This window comes from Pimephales promelas, chromosome 8 (genome assembly GCF_988280905.1).
Source record: "Pimephales promelas chromosome 8, fPimPro1.hap1.1, whole genome shotgun sequence".
Classification (NCBI taxonomy): domain Eukaryota; kingdom Metazoa; phylum Chordata; class Actinopteri; order Cypriniformes; family Leuciscidae; genus Pimephales; species Pimephales promelas.
This window is the reverse complement of record NC_142776.1, coordinates 21573978-21587301: the sequence shown is the minus strand read 5'-3', so window position 1 is coordinate 21587301 and position 13324 is coordinate 21573978. Positions and strand designations below refer to the sequence as shown.

Genomic DNA, 13324 nt, shown 5'->3' with positions numbered 1-13324 from the left:
GAATGTAAAGAGTTTTATCTCTAAAAACTGTTTAGCGTATAATGCTAGTACTGGGGGCATTTAATAAGTAAAAGGAAATCGCTAGTTTATACCACTAACAAGGCTCAAAATAGCCCCACACTCACACAATAACATAATGAGGGTCCCTACATGCAAAACGAAGCATTGAAAACGTTGTAAGTGTACAGACCGTTTAATAAGAAGATACTTTATGAAGACAGTTCACTTCGCGTATACAGACAGGAGCCATCTTAGAAAATAGTCTCGATAAGTCGATCCCCAAACGCCGTTCAATCAGTTCAGATCACTCAGCACATCGTTCGTGGTTCGACTTGTCGAGACTATTTTCTAAGATGGCTCCTGTCTGAAAACAAATCTCAGAGAACGGTTGACTAGGTACCAATGTTTTATTAGACCAATGGTTCATTTTGCACCAGAGTTCTCCTTTAAAGTCACACTGAAACAGAAGTACCAAAAGATCTTTTCTTCCATATAGTGGCGTACAATTGAGCGAAACAAATTAACAGGGAAAAAATGTATGACGGTGACTTGGTTCTATCCATCAGTTGCTGATTGGATATAGGTAGAACTGTGCGAGTTTGCAGTTGATTCTAAGCAAGGAGCAGGGCTAAGTGGACTAAATCATTGGAGAAGTCCAAGATACGTACATCACCAGAGCATTAGATTGAGGTACGAGATTTTGATGAAAAATTACGAGGTTGTTTTATTTTTATTTTTATAAAACAAAAGCCCCTTTCACACAGCGCGTTGATCCCGGGAAATTGCCAGAACGCCCTCTGTGTGAACGCAAACACGACCCAGGATTGATACTGGCATCGATGCTGGTTGGGGGACCTAGTAACATTCGCCGGAATCAGTCCCGGAACGCGCTCTGAGTGAACAAAAGCCAGGACCAATGCCGTAAGGGGTGTGTCATAGCGATGACGCTCGTGCCACCGCGCGACTTTGTTGCTCTTAGAAGAAAGTTTGTGTTCATCATCAACAAAGAAAGGACAAACAAATGTCTGCAAACTGGAACAAAGCAGAGACCAGGAGCTCCTCACTATCCACACTGAAGCTGAGATCGTTCACCAGCTTTGTGGAACGGTATGTTTTCGACGCGTCTCATCGTCTCATCCTGACGTCATGTGTCTTTCCGGGATCTTTACGGGTTGCGCGAACGCACTCACAGATCCCGGCAAATCACTGGCAGTGTGAACGAACCGAAATCAAACAAATTATCAAATTATCCGTGTATTTTCAGGAATCTCTGTGTGAAAGGGGCTATACATGGATTAATCATTCCCAATAGATCAATAACATGCATTTCAAAAAAAAAGAATTGTCACACAGAGTGACTTTCACTGAAATTTCCATCTGATCCATACACAAAAAAATTGGATAACTACTTTTAAAGGGTGAGTTTACCCAAAAATGAAAATTAAGTCATTAATTACTCACCCCCATGCTGTACCAACCCCGTAAGACCGTTCATCTTTGGAAGATATTTCTGATTAAATTTGAGAGTTGGATCACTGCTACATAGGCTGCCTAAGGGATTGAAACTTGACGGCCCAGAGAGTCAATGGAGAAAATGTTTAAATATTCCATGTGACAACAGTGGCTCAAGTATACTTTTTGTGTGGAAATAAAACAAAAATAACGACTTTATTCGACTATTCCTTTTCTTCCTTGTAGGCCTGAGACAAGAGATTTCCACGACGCATGCACGAGAACTGCGATCTCCTTTAACTATTTCAGTTCAGTTCTCAGGCATGCGTCGTGGAAATCTCTTGAATAAAGTCGTTATTTGTGTTTGTTTTTTCACACAAAAAGTATTCCCGTCACTTGATAAACTTATAGTTGAGCCACTGTTGTCACATGGAATATTTAAACATTTTCTTCATTGACTTTCTGGGCCATCAAGTTTCATTCCCTTAGGCAGTCTATGTGGTAGTGATCCACCTCTCAAATTTAATCAAAGATATCTTCATTTGTGTTCCGAAGATGAACGAAGGTCTTTCGGGGTTGGTACAGCATGGGGGTGAGTAATTAATGACTTAGTTTTCATTTTTGGGTGAACTAACCCTTTAAATGCATCCATTTTTTTTTTCCTAATGTAAATGTCATGAAAGTAGTGTCCCACTGCAAAAAAAGTAAATAAATGAAACTAAGTTTATTTTGATTTAAAAATTATTGTTATTTTATTCGTAGTAGTATTAGTATTATTTTGTGGCAAAATATGAGCCTCCTTGTGAGATTCACCCAGAAATTTCCTTTTGCGTAAGTGAAATGAGGGTGAGTAAGAGACAAACTATCCTAGTCAGCATGGAATCACTCCTCTGCTTTATGCGCTCTGAGCTAACGGATGGAATGGTTGTCCTTCGCAACTTCCAGAACATATTGCAGGGACTGACCAAACATGGAAATTGGAGTGACGCTCTGGAGCTAGAGCACTTTGGCAGCCTATTTCTATAGTTTTTCATAAAACAAAAACAAGCACAACACCTGATTCCTGTACCACATTTACATTCTTCTGTGCCACGATAGCTTTCTGCAAGAGATCAACATTCATACAGGTCAATATTCATTGGGACTTATAAAATATGAGCAAACTGAAGTGCATAGTGGTTCAGCATGAGTGCACAAACTATATGAGCAGTGAATGTCTAGATTGAACGTACAACCAAGGACGGTCATAACGACAGAGAGCTTCAAGTGCTCCATCCAACTCGGCTAAGCGGTATACACTCAAAAGCCAAAAAAAACGATGTATCTATTTCACATCGAAAGCCCATTTTCCTGTGAAAAGCGGTTGTTCATTTTCTGACAGAGGTCATAATAAGACCTGTGAGTAAACCTGTATTCTGTGCAGTGCGATGATTATTATCATTATCAGCTTTTTGGGAGAACTACAGCATCCTGTTTTAAAAGAGCAGAGCGTTTTCTGAGAATGTTGAGTCGTTTAACATCTTCTGCTGATAAGCTGTAGCTGTGACTGAGTATGGTTCAACAACACAAGACCAGATCTGACCCTATAAAGCAGTCAACACATTAACAGATAACTGGCTCATGCTCAACACATACACAGGTCACAGGGGTCACTTGTGCGCAGATGTTTCCATCCATATACCCTTGTCGTGCCAAGCTTAATTTGAAAGCCACTAAAAAACTAGGTTACATTCATAGACGAATTAAACCCAGAATGTATTCCTGAAATCGTGAAATTAATTTCACTGATTGCCTCACGTAAAGAGCAGAGCTCCATGATATCACAATCATAAAAGATAGCATATGTAATTAAAACATATTCAAGCCCTGAATGTCTAATCTTTTGCAGACAAGAGCATTGTTTATACAAAGCAGAAGTCTTTAGAAATTCAACACGAAGCAAATTATGGTTAGTCCAGGCAGAGAAGGCTGGTATTTCGTTGTTATTAGTGCATTTCGACAGGGTTTCACTTTAGAGCTAAAATAGCCCTTTAATGCCTGAAACCACAGAGGAGATTGTAGAAGTAATAATAACCCATTTACAGGGGGTTAAACAGTGTCAGAGAGAGTGACTTCAGGTGATTAAAGATGCCTAATTAACTGTGGCCCAGCACTCACTCGGAGGAAAGCTGGCCGGCACAACCCACAACTGAGCACATCACCGTGGGACTTGGGTTATTTTTGCATATATTTTTGTGAGGTATCCCTGTATAAAATGTGATGGGATTCCATGCTGATACAATATAAGAACAGACACTTCAGGGAACATGTGGTCATTTGAGATGATCAGCTTTATTCATTAGTCATGCCTGCTTGGTCAACTAACGGAAGCCTACACTTCCGAATAGAGATATCCTGTTTCTAGAAATGTATAATTTAAATGTTTTATACAAAATTACTGAAATATAATATTACATATATGTAAAATAACTTAAATGAATGAATAAATATAGTTAAAAAAAAAAAACATGGACTTTTAGTATACAATATTACTAGAGTGTATATATATATATACTACACACACATGCTTGTACATTTAAGAGAAAAATATTATGTATATATAAAATATTTATATTTATATATAATATAAATTATATATAAATCTATACACAGTATACATGAAAATATTTTTCCCAATTAATCGTTTGACATAAATGTAATATTTCATGTTTGTAAAAATAAATAATAATAAATAAACTTAAAATAAATTAAATGTTATCATTAATTCTTGATGCATTTCAGGTTTATTCTGCCCTCTAGATCAATCATAGCTTGATGACTAATACAACATTTCAATAATTTGTAAATATGGCACCCTTTCAACATCACATGTATATATATATATATATATATATAAATCTGTGATGGATGAATCCCAAAAGCCAGAAAATCCACACTCCTGAGATTGTGCTAACAAACGCAGCTCTTAAATATATATATATATATATATATATATATATATATATATATATATATATATATATATTTATTATTATTATTATTATTTTTTTTTTAACAGCTTGGGGTGTCTAAGACTCTAATTACAAAGAAAAAGCACATTTCAAAAACAAAAAAAGAGAACCTGGCATGAAATGCAAAAAAAAAAATAATAATAATAATAATAATAATAATAATTAATTAAATTAAGTGTAAAAACATCTCTAGTTTTAAGAATGTTTAGAATTATTTTAATAAAAAACAAGACCAAACTACTGATTGCAAATTAGACGTAATTTATTTTTTGCGTTCTGCAAGTCATATGGTCATATAAAGAGGTGTCATTATCTTGCTGCATCTTAAGCTAATCATAGCAGGTCAGAGAGCTTTAACACCTAGCTCAACCAAGTGTAGAAAAACACTTATCTATCTGTTATTAATGATGTGAATATTTTTAAAATCAAGTCAGTGGGTTGAAACAAGTCGTGCATCTACGGAAGCAGATGCGCGCACAAATGTACAAAAATTCTGTGTACACCGTCACACGATGATGTCATTTCACCTTCACGCTCGTGTGAAACCGGCGAGTATAAACCAGGCTTCACATAACTGGTATTTGTCAAAGAAAAGGGAGGATGCGGCCAATACATTCTTATTTGGTTGTCAACGGACAGTGGGCCAAAGGAAATGTGAAGGTTCAACAAAAGAGAGTGATGAAACACTTCATCAATAACAACCTGGACAAGCGGAACAGCGTTTAATCCACATAAATCGAGAAGGCCTGTCCGGCCGTGGTAATAAGCATACGACTCTCATGTTTCTAAATGTGTGTGAACACATCTCAGCTGTCCTTCCTCTTATCGGCTCGCTCCTTCCTCTTTCTATCTCCGGCTAAAACACTGCATGTCCTTTTTACGGCTGCAGGTGTCTTCTTAGCCTTGTATGCTAATGTGGCAATCTGTCTTTCTCCTTGCGAGCACTTGAAGGGAATGTGAGGAAGCTTGATTACCCAGAGTTCAGAGGGAGATCAAAGTCACAGTGCAGCTGACTTTTAGTCGGGCAGCGTTCCTTATACTGTGTCAATGAGTGCAGTGAGAAATGAGCACAAGTCTGCTGTAAATCATAACCGCGCGAGCATCATCCGTCTCGCGGTCCGGAGCCTGTTCCACACCACATCCTAAAGGACAGAGTCGCTGTACACTCATTCATCCACCTCTCATCCCGCATGTCTGTTTCCTGTGTACTTAAACTACACAGATCCGTCCTCACTATATGCCTCTTGGAAATTGGAGTGCAATAGAAAAATGGAGCAGAAGTGCAGCTGTTCTATCAGACTACTTGAATGTGTCATCGAGGACTGAGACTCATTGGAAATTACAGCTTTGTTCAAAACTTGTTCATTGAGCAAATTATGCTTTCAGATGGAATACATTACTGTCAGACTAATTTAAACACATCTGATTCAGCTGTAGGCACAAGGCCGCAGTTACTGTAATCACAGCCGTGCTGAAATCCAGGACTGGGATATTGCTTTTATACAAAAGTTCATAATTAGTAACTGAAATTTCAGATAAAATGTGGCCAGTAATATTTTTATCTAAAATATTTTAGTATTTCACTTATTTGTGCTCCACAAACAAGAACATTTCCAATAAAACAAGGGATATGGCCAAATCTAAATTCTGGCCAATTCAAGCAGAAAATGATTCCAATGTTATGGCTGAAAACTGATAAATGGCTGGTTGTATAAATGAATAAATATTTTGTAAAAAATAATTAAATCAATATATTGTTAAGCATCACAACATTATAATTTAAAGTATTACAGTTGGATAATCGTTTTGAGATTTGATAAAATTAATAAATAAATTGTGTAATTAAAGATTAAATATGAGTAATAAAAATGACAGCGAAGGTCATTTAAATACATAAAATATTGAATATTGACTTCTGACACAAAAGTCGGTTACACTTTATTTCGATAGTCACTTTAGACATTCTACTAACTATAAGTAACTTTTCAACTACATGTCAACTAAGTGTCATTAGAGTATTAGTAGGCTATAGTAGACTGTCAGTAGACTGTTAGGCTAGGGTTAGGTGTTAGGGTTCAGGTTAGGAGAACAAGTTGACTTGTAGTTGCTAAGTTACTTACAGTCAGTTGAATGTCTGTTGGGGACCAACAAAATAAAGTGTTAGCAGATATTAAGCTGACAGTCTACTAATCCTCTAATGATAGTTAGTTGACATGTAGCGGCAAAGTTACTAATAGTAAGTTGAATGTCTAAAGTGGACTATCAAAATAAAGTGTTACCCAAAAGTCTTCTGCACCATCCATATGGGTAATGTTTTAGTGTCTAAGACACCTTTCTAATTGTTGATGTTGAAAACAGTTGCTGAATACACAGTAAAAAATTATTTTTGGGTGAAGTAAATACTATTGAAAAAAACCAACATAATTTACTTGAAAAAGTTAGTTAAGGCAAGAATTAAAAAAAAAAAGAAAAGTAAATTCCATATCAGTACAAGCAAGAAGAAATGAAAGTGTAAATATCAACTCAATAAAATTAAGTAAAAATTACTCAACTTTTCTGATACTGGGGTTCCCATCATGCACTGGACCTTGAATAATTAATGAGATTCATTTTCATTGGTTTCCAGCTGTATTTACACTGTTTTATCATTGATTTTTGTTGTCAGTATTAGTAACTTGCCATTTTGTGACATTTCGAGTAAACTTTTTGCTCAAAATGACACATTCAAACAAAAAACCACCCATCAAATGTTACCGCCATGTGTATTGTCTACCAGGTCTTTGCATTCACATGATGCTTAACATCTGACATGGTGTAATATAAATTACTTAGATGATCTAAGTAAAGCACATACTATAAATGACTAATAAAATTCAAGATTATTGTTTTAAATGTAAAGGCAAAGGAAATCGATATTAATCAACCTTTTACTAGCCGAGTAAAATTATTTATTTTTTGTAAAGTTTACTTAATTCCATATTGCAAGTAAATTTAACTTAAAGATTTCTAATTAAAGCTACTGATAAATATGTTTAGGTTTTTTCTTGGCAAATCTTTGTAAATTTACAAGCATTTTCTTTTCAAGTAAATACTCCAAATGTTTTACTGTGCACATTTGAATTGTTTTATCTGCGATGCCTGTGCTTCGTCCTAGCTGTCACACAACTCCCTTCTTATATGACGCTCTTTACAGGCCTATTTAGCATCAGCACTTTTAAACATATTATTCTAAACAGGCACTGAATGTAGCTAATAAATATAATTTTACAATGGAAAGTCTCTGGGGTCTAGGATTCGATTCAATGAGTGAACTGAATTGTTCATGACACCAGGATTAACTGTTACATACTGTACATCAATTATATTAAATGCTCACTATAATTGCTCTGTTTATTTGTGTATTTATAACTTTCAGTTGTCACTCTTGCTCCAGACAGCATCTGATGATGGAGTCTCCATAGCAACAGAAAGAAGGCACGATATATTTTGATCCTACAGTAACTTACAGTCATACGGCACCGAGTCAATATTCATAGAAAGTCTGCACTAATGGCAAAACGACAGTCAAGGGAGTGAGCATGGAAGACTAGGCTCAAAGGCAGGATTCATCTTTTAACTTTAAGCATCACTAGCCTGTCAAACACGTCCTCTTTTTTAATGCCTACTGTTGGGTGAGATGTAGTTTGGAGTTAAAACTTTTTGGGGGGAGGCTAGAGGGGGGGGGTTGTCAGAAATTATTCAGTTTGATGGCTGGGATGCCTTGATGTTATTGATTAGAGATTCATTTCAAAGTAGAATTCTGAACGCCGTCTTTGTAAGGAAACAGATAAATATTTTAGCACTTAGCTACTTTTAAGATGAACAATGTCTGTATTCTAGACATTTTAGATGACTTGAAATGGAGATATTTGCTTCTCTGACAAGAAAATGTCTTTCAGGAGGAAAGATTTCTGTTCATACTATTAGTTGCACACACAAGTGTAGCCAATATTGGACTAAATGCACGGATTGCAGCATTGGATTCATGCTTTATACAAAAAAAAAATCATCAAAATGATAATCTCATTTACTTGCAAATGTAAATAGAAACAATATCTATTTCAGCAATTAAACCCATGAATGACAGGGACTATACAAACCCATATTATTATCACCAGTTGGTTTGCTGAAGATCAATAAGCCGCTAGTACAAAGCGCAACAAATGGCATATTAAACATTAAATTCACAAGACTGTCTAAACACTGGGTGCAACATAACTACCTCCATACTGTGGTTTAAGAAGCAGTTTAAAAGCAACAGGCTCAAATCACCCAGACAGACGTTCAAACTAGTGTGTTTCTGTTTCTGCACCCAAATTACCAGAGCATTCATGCTGTGGTTTCAATAGCCCTAATGTAAATATATGAGTGTAAAAAAACAGAATAATGAAACTATAAAATATAAACAAATACACCTTAAGATAAACCACCCATTTGTTTGCCACCTTTGAAATCAGAAACAAATCTCTGTCAATATTTGTGGAGTTTTGCGTGTGTTGCAGAGACTTCAAGGTACCCTGCATTCATCTCGCAGAGCAACATATATCCATATGTCAAATCAATTCAGAGAAAAAAGATTTTAAATCACAATATAGTCAAAGTAACATTCAGGTATTCCCTCTATTAACATGTAAACAAGTACACATAATGTGTTACAAAACTCTGGTGTAAGTTGTGCAGCATCACACTGACATTTTAATTTAACAACGCAAGCAAAGCACATGGCCATGATGATCACTGATCTTTCGCTGTTGTAAGCAGAAGCCACGTCTCTGTTACAATCCTCCAGCACGAACCCTCCAGCCTATTTACTTCCGCATTCTTCAAAAGAAACACAACAACGCAAGAATGTTTCTGAATCACAACACGGTCCGTTTCAGAAATGCGTTGCAACAATCTACTAATCGTATTCAAAGTACGCCGAAACCTTCTAAATGTTCGCTCAAATCTTTAGGCTGCGAGGTAAATACAAGAAACAAAGTTCGCCCCCTCCTGCTAGCAATCCCACGCCCTCCATTTCAATGGCACAGCTCGAATCTCTCACTGAAGAACATATAGTTGTCAAAAATAGTTCGAGCTGTGGAGCTCTCGCGCATTAACAACGCTGCGCTGTCTCGGGCCTGCGATCGTTGTTTCAGCGGATGGAGCCGCCCCTCGAAAGCTTTAATAGTTCTCTTACCTCTCTTTCTAGGAATCACAGACTTTCAAATCCCCACTTAAAGTGAAACTTCTTTTTCCCAAAACTAGGAGAGTAACAGGCAGTGACGTCAGAAGGCGAAATTCCAGCCGGCAGCACACACACAGTCACAGAAATTTGCCCATGTATGGCAGTCTCAGCCAGCTCTCATGCAATATCTCTTCCTCACAATGGCCGGGTGTATTTATATTATTGTGCAAACAGTGTAATAACTGTGATTATTCATTGTGAATTGTGTCACCATTTATTAAAGCCTGTATGATGTCCTCTTTGTGTCTGCTGCAAGCACTGCATTTAGGGATCAGGATTACATTTTGTTACAAAATAAAATGAAATGCATATTTTGATTAATTCAGCCATGCTGTGGTGGCCTGAGAAGGACATTCTGTGGGCCAACTTAAAAACTTCAGAAGGGAGAATGCTAATAGAATTTGACAAAAATATGTGGAGTGGAAGCAGTGCATATATATATATATATATATATAAATGTGCGTGTGTGTGTGTGTGTGTGTGTGTGTGTGTGTGTGTGTGTGTGTGTGTGTGTGTGTGTGTCCTGTAACATTATGGGGAAAATATCTGAAATATTTGAGCTTGTGGGAAAATTTGGTGATCCCCATGAGGAAAACAACTTATAAATCATTCAAAATTATGTTTTATTTATTATTATTATTTTATGTAAAAATAAAGAATGTTTTCTGTGATAGGTTTAGAGTAAGGGGATATATAAACAGTTTCTACAGTATAAAATCATTGTCAATGGAAAGTCCCAATAAAACATGAAAACACAACATATGCATGTGTGTGTGTAACATTGTCCTGTAACATTATGGGAACAATATCTGAAATATTTGACCTTGTGGGAAAATTTGGTGATCCCCATGAGTTAAACAGCTTGTTTTTATTATTATTATTTAATATAAAAAAATAAATGTTTCGTGTGATAGTTTAAGAGTAAGAGAATATAATCTAGCCTACAGTTTCTACAAATCGTCAATGGAAAGTCCCCATAAAACATGAAAACAAAACACATGCATGTGTGTGCAGTAGTGGTTTGATAAGTTTATGTTAAACATTATTATTATTATTATTATTATTAATAATACTATTATTATTAAATAAGAATATTTTAAGGTGTGTGTGTGGGGGGGGGGTCTTCAAAATAAAATGAAATATTATTATATTATTGCTATGGTGGTTACCCTTTCCTTCTTTCTTTTTCTTTTTTGATGCCACAAACTAAAACTATTGCTGTTAGTCTGTTTGTGTTTTGTGTTTGTTTTTTGTATATTACCATTTAATTGTTTTGCTGTTTTATGCATGCATTTATTTATTTGCATTTGTATTTAACTTTTCAAATTGTGCTGAAAACCACAGTGACAACTTGCAGTGTGACAACATGCCTCAATGGGTCTTATGTTTCTTCCTCAGGAATATCGGTGTAAATCTTCAAAGCTATTTTTGCAGCCAAAACGTGCATTTATACAGACACATTATTTCCTATATATGGCATTTGGGTTGGGTCAAATCATACAAAGCATCAAAAAGCACTTCAGAGATATATTTCAGAAATATTCCTGGGATAATAAATAGGAAAAAAAAAAATAATTATTAATTTGGCTTCTTTAAAATGGTTTCAAATGAATTTCTACAAGGAGGAGCAGTGTACTCACTTATCAACCAGAGATAATAGTAGACACGTGTGTACACGTAGTGTAATTCAATAATATACCTCACAGATAAGTCGATGATCTGTTTAGTCTAATCTCCTTTCACACTTCATACGACAGGACGCTTGATTCTCTCAGACACAGCCTGCCCTTCAACACCCGCCAACACTCAACCACATACTGCAGTTTGCATTTAAAGAAGAAAGTTTGCATGTTCTGCTGTCAATGCAAATATCATAGCAGTGCTTCGCTTCTTTATTTGATTTCTTTCTGCTAGGGAATGTACCACAATAGCTTTGAATGATGATGACAGTGGTGTCCACACACGCTAAAGGTAACAGTTTGAGATAAACCTCATCGTCATCTGAATAACATGGTTCATTCAGACTTTCGCCAGAATAGTTTAAATGTAGTAATTTTGGGTCCTACAAAAGATAAACAAGATGAAGCCCTAGAATGGGATTATTGTAACTAGAGGGGTTTTGTGGGTGTGACAGAATCATACATTTGGTGTGAATTTAATGAGGGTCTCCTGGTTGTCTACAGAAATGGTGTTTCGGTAGAATGAAAATAGACTTGTGTTCCACCACAATACAAACTTTGAGTCAAGAAAAAGAAGTCTTACCACAAAATAAACCCCAAATTCGCTCACTGTAAATTCAGTGAAATCGGCATAAATTCTGTTTTGCCTGTTTCGGCAATGATTGGCTTCCCATCGTTACCAATGAGCACATCATAGCTGGAATGAGAAATATTGTCGGGCAAGGACACTGATGGCCTGTTTTTTCTTGTATATAGAAAGTGGAAGTGCAGTCACTTGAAGCTCTTATCTATCTCTTGATCATAGTGACTCATAAACATTCACACTTGAGTTCATGATATGGAGTTCACGGCATCCTGACAACTTTTTGTAGTGAATATAACTAGCATCCAAATGTAAATTAAGATTTGAAACAGTTGGCAAACATGCTGTGATCAAGTTCTCATATTAATGTAAGAACAGCTTCATGTTCTTAATTGCTTTGTGTGTTTTATTCTCAGTCTCTAAAATTATCCTTCAAGGTATTAAATATAAATAGTGCAGCTAAGTTAATAAATAAATAAATGTAAATGGTTCATTAAAAGATTCTGAAAAGACTTAATCTTAGCTTAATATATATCTATATACAGCATACAGCTTGGTTAGAAATGACAGAATAAAAATATTCGATTCATAATTAATTTTTCTTTGTCTTCACATGCCATTTCATGTTTCATCATCAGTGCAGTGATAAAAATGATGCTACAACTGTGGGCCACAATTTTTGCAAAAATATATACGCTTAATCATTCTCACACAATAAATGTTGTAAGTGGTTATTTCAATATAGTTTTAGTTATCATAATTCATTTTTTATGAGGGATTTTCAAATTTTGGGTCTGGGACAAAAGTAAAACAATACAATCTACAGAAAAAAAAAAGGCATTTGAAAAGTAGAAAAGGATGAAGGCATGACATTTAATAATTTATTTAGTTAGTTAGCGGCACTATTCTGACTCCAGGAGTTGAACCTCAATTTTATGAAGTACTTTGAGTCTATTGCACACACACACACACAAAAAAGAAAACATCATTTAACTTAATTTGTTTTTACAAAATTTTGTAAATTGAGTGGTAAACTGTCTTTTTGCGCTAACAAAGGACTCGCATCGTTTCATAAAATGTAGGTTAAACCACTGGAGTCACATGGTTTACTTTAATGATGTCTTTTTGACCTTTCTGGGGCTTGAAAGTGGTAGTTGCGTAGGCTGTCAAAGGAGGGACAAAAAGCTCTCTGATTTCATTAGAAAAAGATCTTCATTTGAGTTCCTAAGATGACTAATGACTAATGTCTTAACGGTTTGGAACGACATGAGGGTGAGTAATTAATGACAGAATTTTCATTTTTGGGTGAACTAACCCTTTAAAGCTGCAGTCC

At 35.7% G+C, this 13324-nt stretch overlaps 1 protein-coding gene across 2 annotated transcripts in view; it reads right to left on the bottom strand.

Annotated features, from left to right (window-relative positions):
• Positions 1–9804, bottom strand: part of lpp (LIM domain containing preferred translocation partner in lipoma) — a 217087-nt gene extending 207283 nt beyond the window's left edge. Inside the window, exon 1 of one of the 2 annotated variants that reach the window (XM_039691476.2) lies at positions 9682–9804. The gene's annotated coding sequence lies outside the window, so the exon portion shown is untranslated. The remainder of the gene's footprint in view (positions 1–9681) is intronic. The other variant, XM_039691477.2, reaches the window with a different exon arrangement.
• Between the last annotated feature and the right edge of the window lie 3520 nt (positions 9805–13324).